A 22,159-nucleotide genomic window follows, 5' to 3' on the forward strand; every position below is an offset into this window, starting at 1 on the left:
AAATTTAAAACATATAATTAATACATGGGTGAAAATTGCTTGTGTCCATAATGGGCATCATTAATATATACCTACATGACAGCTAAGTTCAGAAGAGCTTTATTTAACAGCTGGTCTTATGTCTGTGACCCCTCCTGTTGTTAATTGATAAGCCTGAAACATGCACTTGTAAAGGTTCAGAGGCACATTTAGCAAATATGGCAGTAGCCATCGATCATCTTAAGATAAGATATACTTTATTGATCCCAAGTTGGACATTTTTTCGTTACAGCAGCATGTGTAACAGTTGTAAATATGCGGTGGTGTTTATTTGTAAATAATTTAGTATAATCACACAAATTCTGTGTTTTATATTTAATAATTCTCTGTTCCTCATTTATTGAATGTTCAATGTTTAACAAGGTCAGAGATGAAAAAGGTCGGAGATGAAAAACTTGGGTCGCAGGTTCCTACTATAATTGCTTTGTCTGCCACAAAAAAGTAAAAAAAGTAACCACTTTCATTCAACTAGGCCAGTAGGTAAGGGCTTTCCACTGGATAATAACTGCAGCGATGTATATGTTTTAGCTGAATACACGTTTAACCCTAATTGATGCAGTTAGTCACTTCTTTAATGTTTGTTCTTTCTGATGTAAAATCAAGGTTGTAACTGTTTGCAATGAAGTTGTGGGGCGCTGAACTGTTCCTTTGATTCTTTTGATATATGATAGTAGTATAGCAGATAGCTTTTTTCTTATTCAAAAGAGGCCTTTAGACCATTAGTTTGCCTGTCTGTGTCTCCTATTAATATCTAAGCTTGACAAAGTATTGATATATTGCTTTCCTGCAATGTTAACTACTGTAGGCTATGTTTAAGCACTTATTTTAACTGATATTATACATATGTATTATACTGTCAGGTATTGAACATTCAATAAATAAAGAACACAGAATTATTAAATATAAAACACAGAATTTGTGTGATTATACTAAATTATTTACAAATAAACACCACTGCATATTTACAACTGTTACACATGCTGCTGTAACGAAAAAATGTCCAACTTGGGATCAATAAAGTATATCTTATCTTATGATGATCGATGGCGACTGCCATATTTGCTATATGTGCCTCTGATTGGAACAAACCAACACATTCTCACTTATTAAATAAATAAATCAATGTTTGAAACGTCTACAAAAATCACAACATTAACTTACTGATGCTTATGTGGCATCTAAATGAGTAGAATACAAGCTAAACATACCTTTCATTTTGATGGTTCTTTTACGTTGCTGCCGCTTTGGTGGGATTTGGTGTGATGGTTCCTGGTGTGGTGGTGGGTGGGTGATGGGAGCCTGGTGTGGTGGTGGGTGGGTGATGGGAGCCTGGTGTGATGGTGGGTGGGTAATGGGCGCCTGGTGTGATGGTGGGTGGGTGATGGGAGCCTGGTGTGATGGTGGGTGGGTGATGGGAGCCTGGTGTGGTGGTGGGTGGGTGATGGGAGCCTGGTGTGATGGTGGGTGGGTGATGGGAGCCTGGTGTGGTGGCTGGTGGGTGATGGGAGCCTGGTGTGATGGTGGGTGGGTGATGGGAGTCTGGTGTGATGGTGGGTGGGTGATGGGAGCCTGGTGTGGTGGTGGGTGGGTGATGGGAGCCTGGTGTGATGGTGGGTGGGTGATGGGAGCCTGGTGTGGTGGTGGGTCTGCTGTTTCCCCTGGTTGCTGATCACATGGGACCAAATGTAAGATATAGCTATCGGTTGGGTTGGGTGGGTCTTGGGGGGGTGTTGGTGTGTCAGGGGTCTCTTCTTGATCTGGGTTGAGTGTTGTCCAACCTTCAAAGGGTTTGCAGGACAAATCTGTTTAAAAGCCAACATATTTATTTATTTATTATGTATAATACCAAAATGTTGCATTGGTTAGTTATCTGTTCATATATATTTATACATATCCACATCTGTTTATACAACCATTTCATTCATGCCTCCCCATTAGGGATGTTAAGATTCACCGATTCGCATCGGTGCACCGGCATAAACGTTCAAGATGCGAGTGCACCGGTTGAAAGAGTGCACATCGGCTACAGCTTGGGTTGAACTCGCGATGCATCGATTGTAGCGTCTTTGCATCGGTAAAAAAACGATTCATTCATATAATATCCCCTCATCCTGTCAGCACTCTGCAGAGACGATCTTTGATTTTTGCTTCACACTATGGAGGCCGAGAGTCTCAGTTATCAACACACATGGAAGCTGAAGACAAAGAGAAACACAGCGTACCAAAAAATACCTACAAATCAAACGTTTGACAACACTTCGGATTTTTCAAGAAAGACGGTCAACTTGAAAAATCGCTCACAAATTGTAAACGATGCCGTGCTGCTTTAGTAGTACGAGGAATTTAGCGACGCACATAAAGAGGCGACATGGCTGCGGCTGAAAAGAGAAACCTGAAAGTTAGACATGAGTTAAATCACTCAGTGTGGTGTTCTGTCAGAGAGTGGTGTTTAGTTTACAGCAGCCTGTGACGGCCAATAATAATTTAAATGTCTTCCTTACTGTAAGCAGTTATGAAAGAGCTGTTTGTGAAAGGTTATTTGTATTCTTTATTGTTCCTATAGAAACCACTGCTTTCTCCTCACTGGTGAGTTAGCCTATGAGTGTAAAGCACATCAGGCTGGCAGCTGTATGGGCATTGCACTATGGTAGTTGTTATCTGCACATTGTTAGTCATGGGCAATGCATCCTTAAATTGTTTAACTGTGAGGTGTTATACAATTGTACTCTGGAGTTTTTTAAGGTCAAAAAGGTACAAAATAAACAGCATGATGGGATGTGCAGTGCTAGTAGAGAGAACCAAATATGTAAAGCACTTTTTTGTTAATGTATTATTTGCTTAATATGAGGAATAAAACAAAAATCCTCTGTCGTACCATATTGAAGTATCATTATTTTGCATCGTGTAGAATCGCATCGTATCGCCCCGTATCGCATAATGTTGAATCAAATCGTAACGAACTGTATCGCAACAGGGGTGAATCGTATCGTATCGCATCGCCTGGTGTTTCAAATGTATCGTTAATGTATCGTATCGTTGGCAACGTATCGAGATGCGCATCGCATCGGCCTCAGTGATGGAGATGCACATCCCTACTCCCCATATTAGTATTTCATTTTACTTTCTGTTTCATCTTATTCTATTTTATAAGTATATATTTGACTTATTCCTGCATGTTAGTTTTGTACCTACGTTGTTGAACTAGTTTCTTCTTGCACTATTTTATTTCTTCTTGTACTGTTTGTATGCTGCATTGTTGTAGGAGCCTGGTAGTTAAGATTGTCATTGGCAACAACTACGCTGTAGCTGTGCATATGACAATAACACCTTTGAATATTGAATGTTTGAAAACAGGAACATGGAATACACACACATACATTATAAAATATGAAATTAGGCCAATGTGCAAAACATGCAAAAAAAGGCAACCCTAATCTACCTAAACTGTAAAAAAAGTCAAATTGATTGAGTATGTTTATAAATGTTTATAAATGTTTACAGCAATCAAACTGATCGCTTCAATATTTGCAAAAGTCAATTGTATCCCCCACACTGGGTTATCATTGGAAAATGGAAGTTTGATAAGTGAACAAAATGTATTTATTTAAGTTTTGACCTGCAATATAAATAGGACTCATATGTGAGATTGTGCGAGAGCTGTCACTGGCTTTATTTCTAGACTTTGCTATCCATATGTGTATAGGAGGGAAAGATGTGCTGGGTCAGGTCACTTGAGAAGACGTGTGTGGGGGCCGGAGTGTCTTCAGTGCGCTCTTTGTGCACCACAGAACGCATTGGAGACACAGTCTGGTACTTGCATCTGTTCTGCTATTGTTTACTGCTATTTCATGTTATCTTGGATTTTTTTCCTCAGCTGCGGTGCGCTCCACAACTGACCACGAGTGTCAGTACTATACTGTTTCAACAATCTCCTCTGCGCTCCGATGGTGGGGAATGTGATGGCGAGACAGTGCTGATGAAATATTAAGTGGAATTTGATTGAGATTTGAGTTGGCTTACTTCTTTTACAATTGAAAGATGCTTATGGAATTAGTTATGGATTACAAGCATATGCACAAATAACACTGATGGTTTGAATGTAGGATCTTTAAGAAATGTGTGATATTAACTGAAATTAAATATGTGAGAGGTTATATGTAAAATGATGCTTATAACATGTATTTATACAATCTGGCTTCAATTCACCACCTCACCATCTGCATAGACAATTTCCCCTGTCACCATAATCTTCTGTCAATTAAAAAAAAATATATAGATTACAACTTTTGCATGGGAAGTGGCATACACCTCTTTCAAGCCCTGTTTTGTGCATACATAACAGTTATAAATGAGACCCCAGCTCTTTAAAATGACTCTCTTTGTTGCTTTGAAATAAACAGGACAAAGCAACACCACACATTGTATAACAGATAGTCAATATATGCATGAGTGACTCGTGCAGATGGTTATTAAATAAATGCAATCTCACTTGAAACCATCAGATTGTAGATGACCTCCACATTTTCGAGGAATGTCTTGGCGTATGTGGTCAGCTGGGCATGCGCGGTTTTTTGTCATTGATGACAACCACTGCTGCTGCTGGCTTTGGAATTGTTCTATTTTCTTTTTCAGTCTCACATTTTTGGGCTGTGTATGGTTACATACTGGGTAGATTTTATTACCACAGTAAATACTTTGCCTACAGCTTGGGCAGGTCTTTTTTTGGGACCCTCCAGCCATTTGTAGGAGTGAGAGAGTGAGTAATTAAAAGAGAAAGTGAGAGAGTGATTGAAAAAGAGAAGGTGAGAGAGGGATTGAAAGAGAAAGTGAGAGAGTGATAGAAAGAGAGACAGTGAGAGAGAGTGGCTCTTAAAAGTGCCGTTGGTTTTATATGTGTGTGTGTCTGTGGATATGTGTGTGTTGGTGATATAGAGTTGTAAAGAAGCTGTAAAACAGGAAAAATAAAAACATGATTAGGATTATTTAGAATAACAGTAACATCTGTGCATTACTCTATTATGCAATAATAATTTAGTATAATTAATACTGTGCATATTGTTATATTATGAGGGACATGGCATACAAACAATACAGACACAATATACAAACAATACACAAAATGAAGAGAGCGCAATAATAATTAATCTGTGCATTACTCTATTATGCAATAATAATTTAGTATAATTTATATATCTTATATCTTCTACTATATATTTTAATTGTACAATGTAACAATCCCAATGTCCCCACTGGCCAGTCAAATCCTCTGGAAAAACTCCAGGTCCACATTTCTGTTCCACTCCATCGGCAATTCCACTATTACAACTCTGGGTTGAAAGCTGTCTTTACAACGCATGGGCAAATACAAGCATTTAAACATATTTTTCTAGCAGGCACCTCCACTATCCAACTGTGCCGGGGACAGCTAATGTCATTTAGCTGTATAAACTATAAATGCTATCCAGCTACAAACTTTGACCGGAAAGCCGGAGGCTAGCTGAACGTGGCCGCTAGCTTGCGCGTAGCCCAGCGCCGTATAGACTGAGAGTTATGTCATCTCCGTTCACTCCAATGGACCACTTTTTTACAGCAATGGCGGATCGTGGAGCCTCTCAATCGTTCCCCGGAAGTTAGCGCCAAGGCTAGCAGCGCAGTAGAGTTGTAGCATAATAGACCGTTCGTGACGGACTTTTGAAAGGTAAGAAGAAGTTTAAAGATTTATATTGCGGATATTATCAGTACATCTGATTCAAATTAACATCTGTATTAAAGGATGTCAGTGGATTATCCCTAAATTAGTAGATTTAGGGAATGTTTACAGATAACAGATAAAGCTACCGGATCAAGTTAGCAGCACACGTTGAACAGCCTTTTAATTGTAAATTCCGTTCTCTTAATGTCATTTCGTCCAACATTGTTGAATTAGAGAAGAGGGGCTTATAAACGGGATTGTATGCGGGGGTGGAGCGAGTTAAATATTAGATAAATATAAAGTTTGGTGCGTGTAAGAGTGAGTGTTTTTAGCAGAGCCATATTGTGTCCTTGTGATTATGTTGATTATTACCTGTCTGTATTATGTTCCAGCTCAGCTTATTCTGGATTGATGTCAAAGGGAGAGGGACTTAAGTGAGAGTGAAAACACAAGGTAAGTTTAATACTACTGTTTTATATAAGTAAGCATACTAAACATGTATTCTATCACTGTATTATATAAGTAATCTTTTTAGTAACCTACTGTATGGCAGGTGGAGGGGCAGTGATGTTACAGGTGGAGGAGCAAGACTGCAAACTCACAAGACAGAGAAATCAAAGTTTATTCTCCAGAGAAGAGGTTGATTTCACTTCAATTTTTTATTTCATATTTTCTAAAGATGTAGAAATGGCACAAAAAAAACTTGAGAGGTGTAACCAAGACAACTTTAACAACATGAGTAGAGAGCCACCAAGGTTTTTCAAGTCTCCCTCTCACTCCATTTTGCCAACCCAAACTTCCAGGTACATGACGGGGCACCTTGCTTGTTTTTGTTGTTTGCGCTCCTCTGGCTGGGTGCTGGCAGGTGGAGGGCAGTGATGTTACGGGTGGAGGGGCAGTGATGTTACGGGTGGAGGGGCAGTGATGTTACGTACATAAGACATGGCACTGTAAATTTTCGACTGGTGGTGGGAGGGGACAGTGGCTGCTGTTGACTGGTGGTGGGAGGGGCCAGTGGCTGCTGTTGACTGGTGGTGGGAGGGGCCAGTGGCTGCTGTTGACTGGTGGTGGGAGGGGCCAGTGGCTGCTGTTGACTGGTGGTGGGAGGGGACAGGTCCTGCTGTTGCACAGTGGTGGGAGGGGCTAGGGGCCGATCTGTAACGAAAGATGGGGCAAACTCATAGTCCTCAAACACATCCCTGTTAAATGGGTAAATGCCCGAAACCCTGAAGCCTGACTGGATGTTGGTAGGGGTTGCAGCCAGTGGGTAGGCAATGGCGACAATGCCGGGAATGTCATAAATTGACATGGTCTTCCCTGGGTTTTGCATCATCCAGGCGTGACAGGCAGAGCTGACATGCTTCTTAAAAGGTCCATACACTGACCTGTCAAGGGGCTGAAGCTTGTGTGAGCAGTGTGGATGAAAGGACAAGATGACCACACCATTTTCTTTGGCATAGTCAAGGCCATCCACAGAGAGATGTGATCCGTGGTTGTCCAAAAGCAGCAGAGAGGGCTTCTCTTTTGAACATTTCGTGTGGCTGACAAAATGCTTCAGAAAATCCACAAAATGCTCCTCCTTCATCCATCCAGACACGTTTGCTACACCTCTACTTCCAACAGGCCCATTTTTAAGGAAGTGATCTCGGTAATTGACTCTTGGGAAAACAAAGAAAGGGGGGATGCTGTTCCCAGTGGCAGAAACAGCTGCAGCGATTGTGACAAGTGTTCTCCTTTCGGCGGATGTGAGGCTGCCCACTTGTTTGTGGCCCTTCCGAGCCACAACTTTATTTGGCTTATGTACAGTGGTGACACCGGTCTCGTCCATGTTCCAAGTATCATTAGGCCCAAATTTGTACTTCTGCATGACCCTCTCCAAGTTGTCAAAGAACTTGGCAACATTCTCCCTATTGAAGCTTGAGGCTCGTGCCAAGCTTGTGGCCTCAGGTGATCGGATGGAGAGAGAAGGATGGCGCTTGAGAAAGCCACTGAACCAGTCAGCACTGGCTTGACTAGTGTCACTCCAGGACTGTGGAATCTTAATTTGCTGTGACACAGAAAACTGGTAAGCCAGACAGCACACTTCTTTGGGAGAGAGACCATAATAGATCTCAGAGGCCTTTAATATGTAATCTCTCAGCTGCTGTTCTTGGTGACTGTTGAAAATCTGGCGATTTTTTCTATATCCAACTGGCACTGAGGGAGTGGTAGCGCCACCCTGGATGTCTTCATCTGACATTTTCTGGCAGTAACGGGTCAATGTCCTGTAGTTAATATTGAATTCTTTAGCTGTCCTACGTATGCTTTTGCCTTCTAGCTTCACCTGCCTCACAGCCAAAAGCATAATGTCTGCTGGTGTTCTGCCCCTCTCTGTCTTTCTCTTGAAGTTCCTGACCATTCTACCAACAAAGACACAAGATATCACTGTCTGCACATCCTAAGTTGAAAAAAAAACCTAATTCTAGTACTTGAGGGGTTGGTTGCCAACCCCACGAACTATGTGACAACCATCCCCAACTGACCTCTTGACAAAGATGCTAACCTAGCTGCCACATGGCTTTAACTTGATAGCTAAAATATGACTCAAAATAAAGCTACTACCTTTGGCTTTTTAATGAGTGTTTTGTTTTTGAATGACTAATATCCTACAAGCTCTCAATACAAAAACAACACCAACATGAAAATTTACTCTGACCCATGAAAATTAAAAATGGTCTCCTCACCTCAATGTTGTGTGTCTGCTCAGCCAAATTCCTAGTGCAAATGATTAAGCTATCAAAGGTTAACAGTTTGATATCAAAATTTTACCACAGCGCCACCTAGTGTGCCTGGAATAAGCAATGTGACAACCAACCCGTGAGACAACCAGCCCCGGTCTCCCCCTACACATGTCGATTTGTTGTATAAATATTGCAAATCAAAACCTTTATTCACTAATAATTACCAAAAGTCGAAGTTCTATCTCCTGTTATCAATGCATTCACATTGCCCGCCATGAACTTCCGGGGAACGATTCTCGTCTGCATGAACCACGTGACGATAACCGTTTTTGGACTTCCGCTGTCGTAACTCTTCTATCTATACGGCGCTGGCGTAGCCTATTGTAAAAGCTAAACACACTATAAACTCAACATAATATCCAGGAATGAAACGCTATAGAGACTGTGCTACAGTGGAATAAATAAAAGCAATATCATTTCGTGTTTTAAAGAAATAAACTCCCCTTGATTTTAGATACTTACTGTAGTCCGTTGTGAGATGAAATGAATGAAAGTGACGTGATCCTGGGCAACGTCACGTGGCTACGTCACTGCCGTCAAGCGTGACATAACGTTGCCGTGGTAACGACGGCATCTTCTTCTGGTTTATCGTTGTTATAAAAAAAATGATTATTATTAGGCTACTATTAATGATCAAATATGAATGTAATTGTCTTTTAAATAACGTAAACTAAAGGGAACAATCTATTTGAGACAGCTGAAGCTCTGGCCTTCCTTAAAAAATAACTAATCTAATAAAAATGCACCGTTTTTTGAGAACAAACATTGGTAAATAATGCACCATAATACATTCTGACGAAAACATTTTTTTATTATGAATACAAATAAAATAAAAGAAGCCTCCCGTGAGTTACTACAAGCTATAAAGTAGATTTTAAAAACGTTTTATAGAATAAAAAGTTCACTGCAGGACGTTGTACCACGACAAAGGAGCCTCATTCACTTTACATTGGGGTTGTTTGCGTGGTACCGACACGCAAATATAAAAGATTCCGTGACTCCACCACGCAATGCGGTGTTAAGGAGTCGTGGAGGAGTCACGCATTCTGGTGAGATCAGGTTGAAAAAAACCCAGGGGATCAGTGTCTGGGGACTTTTTGTCCTGATTTCCTCTGTGTATGCTGCTCGGGACTTAAGTAGCCTACCATACGAGCATGCACAGCTCATGTTCAGAGTAACCTTAAAGAAAGGCATCAGTAAAGTGGAACTTCTGTATGAAAGCAATGTAAAGATTTGTATTGAACGAATCGCCAAATTCTGGGGGTTTCATCGGCCAACACAGCAGTTAAAAATAAGCAGCCCGAGATATTCCCCCCATCGCCTCTGTGAGCACGGCTCCAGCAGCAGCCGCGAGTATGTGTGTAAATATCCCCCCGTGTTTGGGTGGCTGGGGCAGTACAGCTGAGAGGGAGAAAGTCACAGCTTTTTGTCTATATCTTTAACTCACACCAACGCTGTCTCTATTAAAAACGAGATGGTCTAAAAGCACTCGTTGTTTGAGACCATCTTCTACATTGCTGGTAAGGCCAGGGCAGCGCGAGGTGCGTGCATCACCCGATGCGCCACAGTTCCCTACCTTGCTGGAGGAACGTCCCCTCCCGTGCCCCGTCCTGCGCCCCGTGACCCTCAGAGGCATCACTGCTGGTCATAAAGATCTGCCTGAGGAGATCAGGGTTGCAAAACAAATCTGTCTGCTCAATTAGGTCAATGTTGTATTATTTGTTTCATTTATTCTTAATTTATGGTATGGTAATAATGAATAAAAAAACGTAATGTATTGAACACATTCCGAAACAAAGCAGATGAGACAGAACTAGACTCAGACATAATACTAATTATTGTTGAAACCTTTTGCGCTGTTGCTGCAAAATGGAAACTTTGTTGATTATATATTCCAACTGGCCACTGGAATCAGACAATTAATATAAGTTGAAGTTCAATTATAGTTTTAAATATAGTTTAACATTCTTTATTAAACTGCTTCAAATTATTTATCGTATCAACCAATTGGTCTCCATAGACATTACTACAATTATAATAGTTGTTAAACTACTGACAAGTTTTCTGAAACCGAGCTTATGAACAAAAGAGTAAAGGTCGCTGATTAAGCCGGGATCAATATATTTGTTGAAGTTTTTATTGTGTGCATAATAAATGTGTTAAATGAATTGTCCTTTCGCAAAGCCACGCCCCTAAATGCCCGTTGTCCAATCATATTCGATCACGTGCGCGGCTCCCTGTGGAAGTCCGACAAGCTTAGCGTTCAAATTCATTGCGAAAATGGTGAAGCGTTGTGCTTATGGTCTTTGCAAATCGGATAGCAGATATCCCATAAGCTTAGAGGGGGGGGGGGGGGGGGGGGGGGTGATATTTTACCCGTTTCCTAAACCCAAAACCCGAGAGGAGAGATGCCGCCAGTGGATAAAGAAATGCGGCAGGCCCCATGCCCAGCTGAATATGGCGAATATCAACAGACACAAATAAGTTTGCTCCAAGGTAAATACGTGCTAACGTAGCTAGCTAGCTAGCAAAGATTACATTCACAAATTAACTAACTAATTTAATTAACTAATTTCACTAACTAACGTTAGCTAAAGTCACACGACTACAGCTGTAAGCTGTGTGCTTCTAGGTCGTTTTGACCATCACTTGATGCATAATAATGTCTGAACAGCTGAGCTCCGTTATTAGTCTACCTGTGGTCAAAGTACAAACAAGAAAGCCAACAGGCAATCATTCATTTATATTTTGCTTTAATCTTTGTAGCATTTTGTTAATGGAAAGTCTACTGCCGACTTCCCTAATCCTGCTGCACAAGTGGGCACCCCGACCCCCACAAAGGAACAACAAGGTGGATGCAGAAAGCCACCAAGGAAACGGTAGTTAACTTTAGACAAACTACAACATTTAATGCCTCTTGTGATTGTATTGTTTTATTCCAAAATAATAATAATAATTCCGTCGAATTTGACATACAGCTCATGTGGTTTTTCACTCTTGCACTGCGACCTGTATGCAAGTGCCTCTATTGATGTTGTGCCTCCCTCTTTTCTAATGTTTATACTGTGGATATAACCCTCCATAGCGTATTGTCAATTGACCTTTCGCAAAGCCACGCCCCCCCTTGGTTACTGTTGCTAGTCCGACAAGCTGAGAGCCAGATGCGTTAAACAAAGCCATAATGGAGGGTCTCCGTAACGTCGGAGTCGCCTTAACAGACTCATTTTGGAGCAATAACGCAGCAATATCCTCCAGGTCCCGACAAAAGGGGCTACAATACGCTATGGAGGGTTATATCCACAGTATAAACATTAGAAAAGAGGGAGGCACAACATCAATAGAGGCACTTGCATACAGGTCGCAGTGCAAGAGTGAAAAACCACATGAGCTGTATGTCAAATTCGACGGAATTATTATTATTATTTTGGAATAAAACAATACAATCAGAAGAGGCATTAAATGTTGTAGTTTGTCTAAAGTTAACTACCGTTTCCTTGTTGGCTTTCTGCATCCACCTTGTTGTTCCTTTGTGGGGGTCGGGGTGCCCACTTGTGCAGCAGGATTAGGGAAGTCGGCAGTAGGCTTTCCATTAACAAAATGCTACAAAGATTAAAGCAAAATATAGATGAATGATTGCCTGTTGGCTTTCTTGTTTGTACTTTGACCACAGGTAGACTAATAACGGAACTCAGCTGTTCAGACATTATTATGCATCAAGTGATATACATGGTCAAAACGACCTAGAAGCACACAGCTTACAGCTGTAGTCGTGTGACTTTAGCTAACGTTAGTTAGTGAAATTAGTTAATTAAATTAGTTAGTTAATTTGTGAATGTAATCTTTGCTAGCTAGCTAGCTACGTTAGTACGTATTTACCTTGGAGCAAACATATTTGTGTTTGTTGATATTCGCCATATTCAGCTGGGCATGGGGCCTGCCGCATTTTTTTATCCACTGGCGGCATCTCACCTCTCGGGTTTTGGGTTTAGGAAACGGGTAAGATATCACCCCCCCCCCCCCTCCCCCTCTAAGCTTATGGGATATCTGCTATCCGATTTGCAAAGACCATAAGCACAACGCTTCACCATTTTCGCAATGAATTTGAACGCTAAGCTTGTCGGACTTCCACAGGGAGCCGCGCACGTGTTCGAATATGATTGGACAACGGGCATTTAGGGGCGTGGCTTTGCGAAAGGTCAATTGAGCAATTCTTTAAGAAGTATAATGTTGCAATCTCTTTCGGATCAGTAATTGCAGTTCGAAGATAGATGTTGTTTTCCAAGGGCCTCTCCTTCACAGGCCCACACAATAAATAATGAGAATTCCAAATCCTAACAGACAGAGATCAGTATCACTTTGTGTTGCAAGCCAAATCAATGAAGGGGTTCTACTCGAGCCCAATTTAAATACCATAAAGAAAGTATTGAACCCAGCTCAAGCTAAATGTCAAATGTTTTTAATTAATGTACAAGTGTTTTGATTTCTTCCAAAAAAAAAAATTCCAGTCTAGCTTCCTTCGAGTTCGGTCTAAGCAGGGCCGTTTCTAGCTTTTTGGGGGCCCTATGCAAGATGCTGTTTGGGGGTCCTAGTTTTGACAGTTTTTTTTAACTACAATGGGGGGGATTCCGAAGCCTTTAATATGATCTGTGGAGATGCATCAATCTGTTACACTTTAATAGGAAAACAGGCTAATTTCACGAAAACCAAGCAATTGAAAATTACAAAAAATTATATTAAAAAGGTAAACAATAAGGCTCCTCTATGTCAATAAATGCAAGAGATGCAGAATTTTCTCAACAATGTTCAGCGCAACGATGATTTGGACTTTATTACCCCAAAAACCCAAGCCACAGCTTTGCTATCATTGCAGTTTAGTCGTGTTTATATCCTACATTGGATTTGTAAGCATATAATGCTTCACCGAACACACAGTGGTGACTGGTCATTAGGGGCAGGTGGGGCACAGCCCCACCTAGTGTCAGCAGAAATTATTACAAATAATGATTACAAAAAAATGCAAAAAATAAATAACAAAATATATAAAATATATTTTAAGATCATGGTTAATCATCTGATTCGTATGTACATTGCTGTTTTAGTCTGTGTTCTTCTAATTAGTGTCTACAGTGTGTGCCTATTGAGCTGTTTAGAGCCATGTGGGACAAAACCCGATCATGCTCCTCCCTCTCCCTGTCTAAGTGAACGTTGACTATAAAAACTACACTGCGCATGCTCAGAGTATTTTCCTATTTAATGTGTGTGGAAAAAAAATATTGACCATAGGGGCATAGAGCTGCCATCCCCACCATACGTCATCTCACATAATTCAGAGCTGATTGGCTGTAAGTATGTGTGCCGCGAAAAGTGTGGTGTGTGAAGAGGAGAGAGAGGCGCGTCTTCCTAAAACCAGGAAGTAAGCTGCGCATGGCTTCCCTCCACAAAAAAGCAATGATATTTCTCCATGGGATTTTAGAAAATAGCTCAAAATAAGATCTGTGGGAAACGTACCTGTTAGATAAATGCATGTTTATTTCAGCCAGATAATATCCACATTTCTACCCCACTTTTATAATTTTGTAATCATAAATCTATTGATTAGATTTATGATAGACTTTTGAAACTACAAGAAGATAAGGAGGACTTTTACAAAAAAAGTAATAGAGATTTTTGTCCATAAGGATAGGCAAATCGTACGGAGCCCCCTAGGGGACACGGAGAAGAAAAAAATAATTATTTGAATAAAAAAAAAATAATAATGTTTTGCGAGATCTCGCAAAACCTTTGCGAAAACCTTTCCGAGATCTCGCAAAACCCCTTTGCGAGATCTCGCAAAACCCCTTTGCGAGATCTCGCAATAGTTTTGCGAGATCTCGCAAAACTTTTCATTTAGCTCACTGTACTTCCTGGTCAGTTCGGCTGCTACGGCAACACAGAAACCACAACAATGGAGTGGTTCATCGATTTTACTTTGAGCTTGGCCTTAAATATAAAGATATAACACCAGTGCTTGGCAATAGGCACGGGTTTCACACATAGATAAGTGAAGACACCTCAAGAGAACACTCAGAGCGACGGGACATACACGTCCCTCTGAGCTGAGTTACTGACAGATTCGAATTTCGCGGATCAATAACTCATGAACATAACGTTGTAAAAATACAAACAACATGACGTGACAATCATAGCAAGGTAGACAACGAGCTACAGAGTCGTTTTTATCAGAACAGTTCGATACGCGCCGTCATCCGAGCTACACATCAAGATTTGGTCACAATCTGCAGCTGGAAGAGGGAGAGGAGTGCTTAGGGACCGTCTACAAACTGCAACGAGGTATTGCGAGATAACGCAAAAGTATTGCGAGATCTCGCAAAAAAAATTTTTTTTTATTTTTTGTTCAAAACATTTTTTTTTCTTCTCCATGTCCCCTAGGGGGCTCCGTAAAATGAACTTCATCTTCAAGTCAAGGTAAGACCGCAATTTTATTGAAAATGGGATCTTACTAAGAGAGAACAATTCAATATTTAAATAATAAAATTAAAAATGTTGGGTATCCTTTTATTGAACTGTCTGTTTAAAATTAATCGAAGCATCAGACAAAAAAAGCTTTTGAAAATAATATTATATTTTGATTTAGGTCAAAATATAATATTTGTAAACCTGAAGAGTCAGTGCCAGTGCCTCACCAGCCATGAACCTCACTGCAGAAGCTTATATATAGACATCTACGTTTTTTGTGCCCCACCACTTTTGTACATATAAAAACGCCACTGCGAACACAGGAGGGGGCTTGGCTGTCTACAAATAAAGACGGCTCATTTTAATTCTCAACAAATATATTGAGGCTGAACCTGAACTTTGAATTATCTGCTCCCATCATAATCTTGGCGATCTTGTTAAAATTGTGAATGCAGAATTAAAAATACTATGTAACTGGTTTGCAGTTAATAAATTATCCCTTAATGTGGCCAAAACAAATTACATGTTATTCAATACAAAGTCTGAGAGTAGAAATGACTGCATTATATGGATTTGCAATACAAAGATAGAAAAAGTTGGTGCATGTACATTTTTAGGACTGCTTGTTGACAAAAAACTCCATTGGAAGCACCATATACACGCACGCACGCACGCACACACACACACACACACACACACACACACACACACACACACACACACACACACACACACACACACACACACACACACACACACACACACACACACACACACACTTTGGATGAGTATTCGCCTTATCCACATTGTAAATTGTTGCCTTCTTTAGAGTTATTAGTAATTCAAGATTAATTATTAAATTAAATGTGGTACATAAGATAAAATAACTAAAACTTTGACTTGATAATTTTGTTCACAACATTAGACCTGTCCTCTAATCTCTACTAGAATAAGATACATGTGCATGTTTGTGTGTTTTAACGCTCCCGTAATGTACCTAATCTTGTTATCCTTTTCATTACAGAGCTGGGACAATGGTGTATTGCTTAGATTCTGATCCGTGCAAGTCCAATTTTGACTGACTTTAGTTCTAATGTTAATGTTAATTTTATTTCAACCCATAAGTAATTATTTACATTAACTCAAAATGTCACATGATGATGGATTAGTGTTCCACATTTTTCCCACTAATTTGTTTTACAATTAGGCCAATTTTAAAGAGAGACATTGATGACCTTGTGTCCAGTGGCGGCTGGTGGAAAATATTTTTGACGGGGCTATGGTGACCAAACCATACTAGGGCGGTCCGGGGGGATCCTCCCCCGGAAGACATTTTTGTGAAATGACCCCTTCAATTATGACTTCTGGCAACACACTCTCACTCCATAAACGTCCAGGAGCGACGCTTGGTCAGGGTCCTGTGGCGTGCAGTTGTGACGCTCCTAGGCTCCTTCAGCTTCATAAAGGGACGCAAATAGCTTTCAACTGATTGCAATGTATTCCCATCTGCGACGGGATTTGAAGCTCATGGAAGCACGGCATTCGTTTGTGTTGGCTGCCCTTAAAGGCAATGTGAGCGTCCATTCACATTGGATAACGGAGAATTGTACACCCGGAAGTAAGTATTCCCCTTACTGTCGACTGATTTTACAGTGATATCTGCACTACTCACTACTCATCGACTAAAAAACACCAGATTATCCTAGTTAATTACACAACATTGATTGGTTTAAATTGTGTGCAATGCTTTTGTATTTTTCCCTTTCGATTCGGAGAAACAAATATTTTTTCGGAGTAAAGGATGGCAGAAGAAACTACACTGCCCAGAATCCCCAGCTATCGTTTAGGACTACACCATGTGCTCTGTTTGACAAACCCCGTGATAAATTCTCAAGCTCTGTGATTGGTTGACCTCCAACTGCATTCCATATGAAAAAAAACGTTTCGTAAAAGAGGAAATCATACTTTATTCAGCAGTGCTTGCTTTACAATCCGTGTATCTCCGTCCAATTGTTTTTCTTTATTAAACACGTAAACGGAAGAGCGTTTGAGAGGCCTTTTTGCTTTTTACTTTAGTAAATGGTCTAATGATCATTGGAGCGAGGGGTGGGGCGAAACTCACGGAAGTGATTTCAAAACAAAAGCGGTGATAATATTATAAACAAAGGGAAACAAGGTGAATTTAGCGATCACAACGAAAACGGCCAAGACACATATTGAGCCAAGAAAATGTATGTTATCAAGGGCTGTAAATATAATAAGCCTGTGTCTAAAATGGACAACATTGTTAGGAGATTTAAACTATACAGCGATTCTGCACTGCGGTCAACTCAGCCCCCTCTCGAGTTTGTTTGTTCAAATCAGCTGCTCTTCATTCCTGCTATATTTGACGAATGATACAAATATGTTTTACCACAAGTTCTTAAGAAAATTACTTTTGCTGTGTACTTTGTGAGCAATCCTCTGTCAAAGTCCCCTCCTTAGTAGGCTACATAATGCCTTTTTTTCTGCTATATTTGATGAATGATAAAAATATAATTTTACCACTAGTTCTTAATGAAATTGACACTGTTTGACTTTGTATTGGTTAGCCTACTATTTACAATACATTTAAGTACTTTTACTGTGTATTTTTTGAGAAATACTCTGTCAAAGTCCCCTGCTTAGAACAAAATCAAGCCACTTCTGCTAAGTTTGATGAGGGAATTATTTTTTGTTGCCATTAGTTCTTCGTGAGATTGATCCTGTTGGACTCAGTAGGCTACCACTGAAAATACCCCCTACTATGTCGTACTTTTCCAGTACTCCTCTGTCAATGTCCCCTCCTGAGAACAAGAATGCATGTTTCTCTACTATTTTGAATAAGCGTTAAAAAAACCTTTCTTTTTGAGACTGATATTGTTGGACAGAGTATTTTAAGAGGATGGTAGACTTGATATCAGCAATACTTCCGGTCAGTACTCCGGCAGCAGCATTTTACCCCTTGGAAAGTCTATAGAGTCTGGCCTGTAGCTGGTCTATCCTTCAGCACACTGACACACTCTGTCACTCTTGTTGGCCTCTTATGAAGCTGCTGTCTTTTAAAATAGGATTATTTCTCTGCTCCTAGTTAATTCCTCGCAGATTCTTCCATCAGTCCCAGTCATTGCATGTCAGCATGTGCCCAATTCAACAAAATGTTTTTTTGTGAGTGAAGGCCATGCTAAATTATAGATTGTTTGATTGTGTAATTACAAGGTGAGAGAAAATAAATCCACATCCTCCTATGAAACGTATTTTATTTACTTTTCCATGTTATACTTATACTTACTTGCATTAGAACATTTGCATGTTGAAATACATGCTGGATATCTTCCCCAGTCTCAAGGAAACACAAACAAATAAATGGATTCATAATTTAAAAAAATTGATAAAAATGTATAAATTAATAATGTTGTGTGCAAACATTTCAAATTTAAATATAAAATGAAAAATAAGTTTACTTTTGAAATGATTTCTCACAAAAACCTTTCTAAATAGTAAACTATTAAAAAAGTTTAGTCAATATACGTTTTTCTGCCTAAAATAGTTGAAATTGAACGTAAACTATATCAAACACCACATGCATGGCAATTAACCCATTTGTGCCCGCTATTTAAATTGACTTTGGTTAGTTAATACAAATATTGATATTATATATACTGTATATACATATAATTGATGCAGTTTTTCTGAACACTTTTTAAAAAAAATACTGCAAATGAAGAATATTTTAAATTGTCTGCACAGAGAGTGCCCTAACTTACAGCAGTTGCAAAGATTTGTGAAAGGATAAATTCTTCATGTGCTTCAATGGCTCTCTAGTAAAGGGTGTTTTATGGTTGCTTGTATTATCCTCAGATAGTGGTTTGTTTAAATAACTAGTGACATTTGAATAAATATTTCAAAAAAGGGCTCCAAAAAAGGCATATATAACCTGGCCGGCTTAACCAGTGTGTAATTCTTCAAGCACCACAAGATTCAGAGTTTATAAAGTACAATTCTGGGCCATTTATTGTGTAATTTCTCCAAACACATACAGTCAAAACGCCTGTTTTGAAGCCTTACAATGGTGCAGGAAAAGGACTTTACATTGTATTATATTCAAAGACAGGGCTATTCAGTTAAGAGAAGAGAAAAAGGAAAGCAAATTGTTATAATGGGTGATGTAACATTAATGACATACATAATATGAGGTCCTTGGCACTCAGACTTAGGGGTCATTGTGTGATCATGGGGCATCACGCTTACAGCATCAGGACAATATCATATGGAGTCAAACACTGGAAGTGTGCTGGAGGCTGATGCGTTGACTGGGACTGATGGAAGGATGAGGCTGATGAGACTGAAGAATCTGTGACAAACTAGCGAATGAGAAATAGTCATATATTAAAAGACAGCAGCATCATAAGAGGCCAACAAGAGTGACAGAGTGTGTCAGTGTGCAGTCTACCATCCTCTTAAAATACTCTGTCCAACAATATCAGTCTCATGAAGAAAGGTTTTTTTAACGCTTATTTAAAATAGCAGAGAAACATGCATTCTTGTTCTCAGGAGGGGACATTGACAGAGGATTGTTGGAAAAGTACACAGTAAGTACTTCATAGTACTTGTGGGGGTTTCAGTCGTACAGAGTCCAACAGGATCAATCTCACGAAGAACTAATGGCAACAAAAAAGAATTCCCTCATCAAACTTAGCAGAAGTGGCTTGATTTGGTTCTCAGCAGGGGACTTTGACAGAATATTTCTCAAAAAATACACAGTAAAAGTAGCCTACTTCAATGTATTGTAAGTAGTAGGCTAAGTCAAACAGTATCAATTTCATTAAGAACTATTGGTAAAATTGTCTTTTTATCATTCATCAAAGATAGCAGAAAAACATGCATCATGTACTAAGGAGGGGACTTTGACAGAGGTTTACTCACAAAGTACACAGTAAAAGTACTTCATTTTATTTCTGGTAGAAGTCAAACTAGAACCGAGTCCAACAGTGTCAGTTTCCTTAAGAAGTTGTGGTAACAAATATTTGTTTCACTCGTCAAATATAGCAGGAATAATTAAGAGAAGCTGATTTGAAAAAACAAACGCGAGAGGCTGCTGAGTGACTGCAGTGCAGAATCGCTGTATAGTTTAAATCTCCTAACAATGTAGTCCATTTTAGACATAGGCTTATTATATTCACAGCCCTTAATAACATCCATTTTCTGGGCTCAATAAGTGTCTCGGCCGTTTTCGCTGTGATCGCTAAATTCCCCTTGTTTATAATAATCACCGGTCCTTCAGCAGGATACTGTAGTGATTCAAAGTGTGATTTTAGCAAACGAGTGCTTTTGTTTTGAAATCACTTCCGTGAGTTTCGCTCTTCCGTTTACGTGTTTAATAAAGAAAAACAATTGGACGGTAGATACACGGATTAAATATATTACACATCTGTCATAGTTCTTTATTTTTATTTATCTACAGAGATCGGACTCAGAATAGACTGGAAACTATTCTTTTACCGTTCAGTTTGAATTTCACAATAAAGTTAATAGTAATATTTTGTTTTGATATTATTGTTTTTTATTAACTACTAGACCGCTGGGTCATGTTAAGACCAATTTTTCTGTGTTGCTGTGCTTTTTTTTATCGCTTTTGTGTTACAAATATCAAAACAATAACTAAATATATCCGTCGTAATTAAACTAAACCAGAAACAGCAGTATATTTTATTTTGTTAACACTGTAAACTTGACAGCTTTTTAACCCAAACCACCTACTGGTTAAAGCACGTTATTGCACGTTTAGAGTAATGCAATAAATGGCAGATTGTGTTGCTTTTTAATGACTGTTTAAAATGCCTTTTTCTTAATGTCTTTTATTATTATTAACTACTTGTTACTTGTTGCTAGGGACGCTGCTATCGATATTATTTCTGTTATGTTGTGTAACTTTTTAATGGTGTTATCTTTATTGCTACCCCCTTCCCCGTCAATGTATAGTGTTGGTCCACAGCGCAAACGTATTAGTTTAACAAAATCTGCATCTAAAATTGTCGCATAGATAGCCTACGTCATTTTCCCCTGTGCAATTCTCCATTTACTTAACAATAACACATAATTATCCGTATTTGTTTGATTAATAAACACAAGTTGGAGTCCTTCAGGACCGAGGGTCGGAGCAGCTCACTTGCTTTAGAGAATATTACACTCGGAAGTAAGTATTCTCTCCGCTTCGCTTGACAAACCCTGTGATAGTCCTCAAGCTCTGTGATTGGAGAGTGTGCTCCGAGGGTTACGCCGAGCGTCGAACAGCACTTGAAATGGGATGGAACCACGGCAGACTGTCCAAAACTGGATTTGAACGGGTCCACCACGTCCCCCCTTCCCCCACCCCGTCCCCAGAACTACACATGCTGGCTATTGTGTTTCGCAACATGTTCTCTATCTATGGCACGTCTCTACTGGGAGTTGTAGTTTTAAAAGACGTTTTGTATTTCCCATAATAAGAAGTTGCTAGTATTAAACTGTGTACATCCCTGGAGGTTTAGGGGATAGGAAACACTCAAATTTAAAACATATAATTAATAAATGGGTGAAAATTGCTTGTGCCCATAATGGGCAGCATTAATATATACCCACATGCCAGCTAAGGTCAGAAGAGCTTTATTTAACAGCTGGTCTTATGTCTGTGACCCCTCCTGTTGTTAATTGATAAGCCTGAAACATGTACTTGTCAAGGTTCAGAGGCTCATTGAGCAAATATGGCAGTAGCCATCGATCATCTTAAGATAAGATATACTTTATTGATCCCAAGTTGGAAACATTTGCGTTACATCAGCATGTGTAACAGTTGTAAATATGCAGTGGTGTTTATTTGTAAATCATTTAGTATAATCACACAAATTCTGTGTTTTATATTTAATAATTATGTGTTCTTTATGTATTGATTGTTCAATACCTGACAAGGTCGGAGATGAAATATCTACATACATCTTATAAGAGTATAATACATATATATAATATCAGTTAAAATAAGTGCTTCAACATAGTGAACATTGCTGGAGGCATGCACAAATATTGATATATGTCTTGTAATGCACTATTGAGGAACCTGCGACCCAAGTTTTTCATTCATTGCATAACTACACCGCTTGTGAATATGATATGTCAATAAACCTTAGAAAATCTTGAA

The sequence above is a fragment of the Notothenia rossii genome, assembly GCF_949606895.1.
Source record: "Notothenia rossii genome assembly, chromosome: 8".
In the NCBI taxonomy this organism is placed as follows: Eukaryota; Metazoa; Chordata; class Actinopteri; order Perciformes; family Nototheniidae; genus Notothenia; species Notothenia rossii.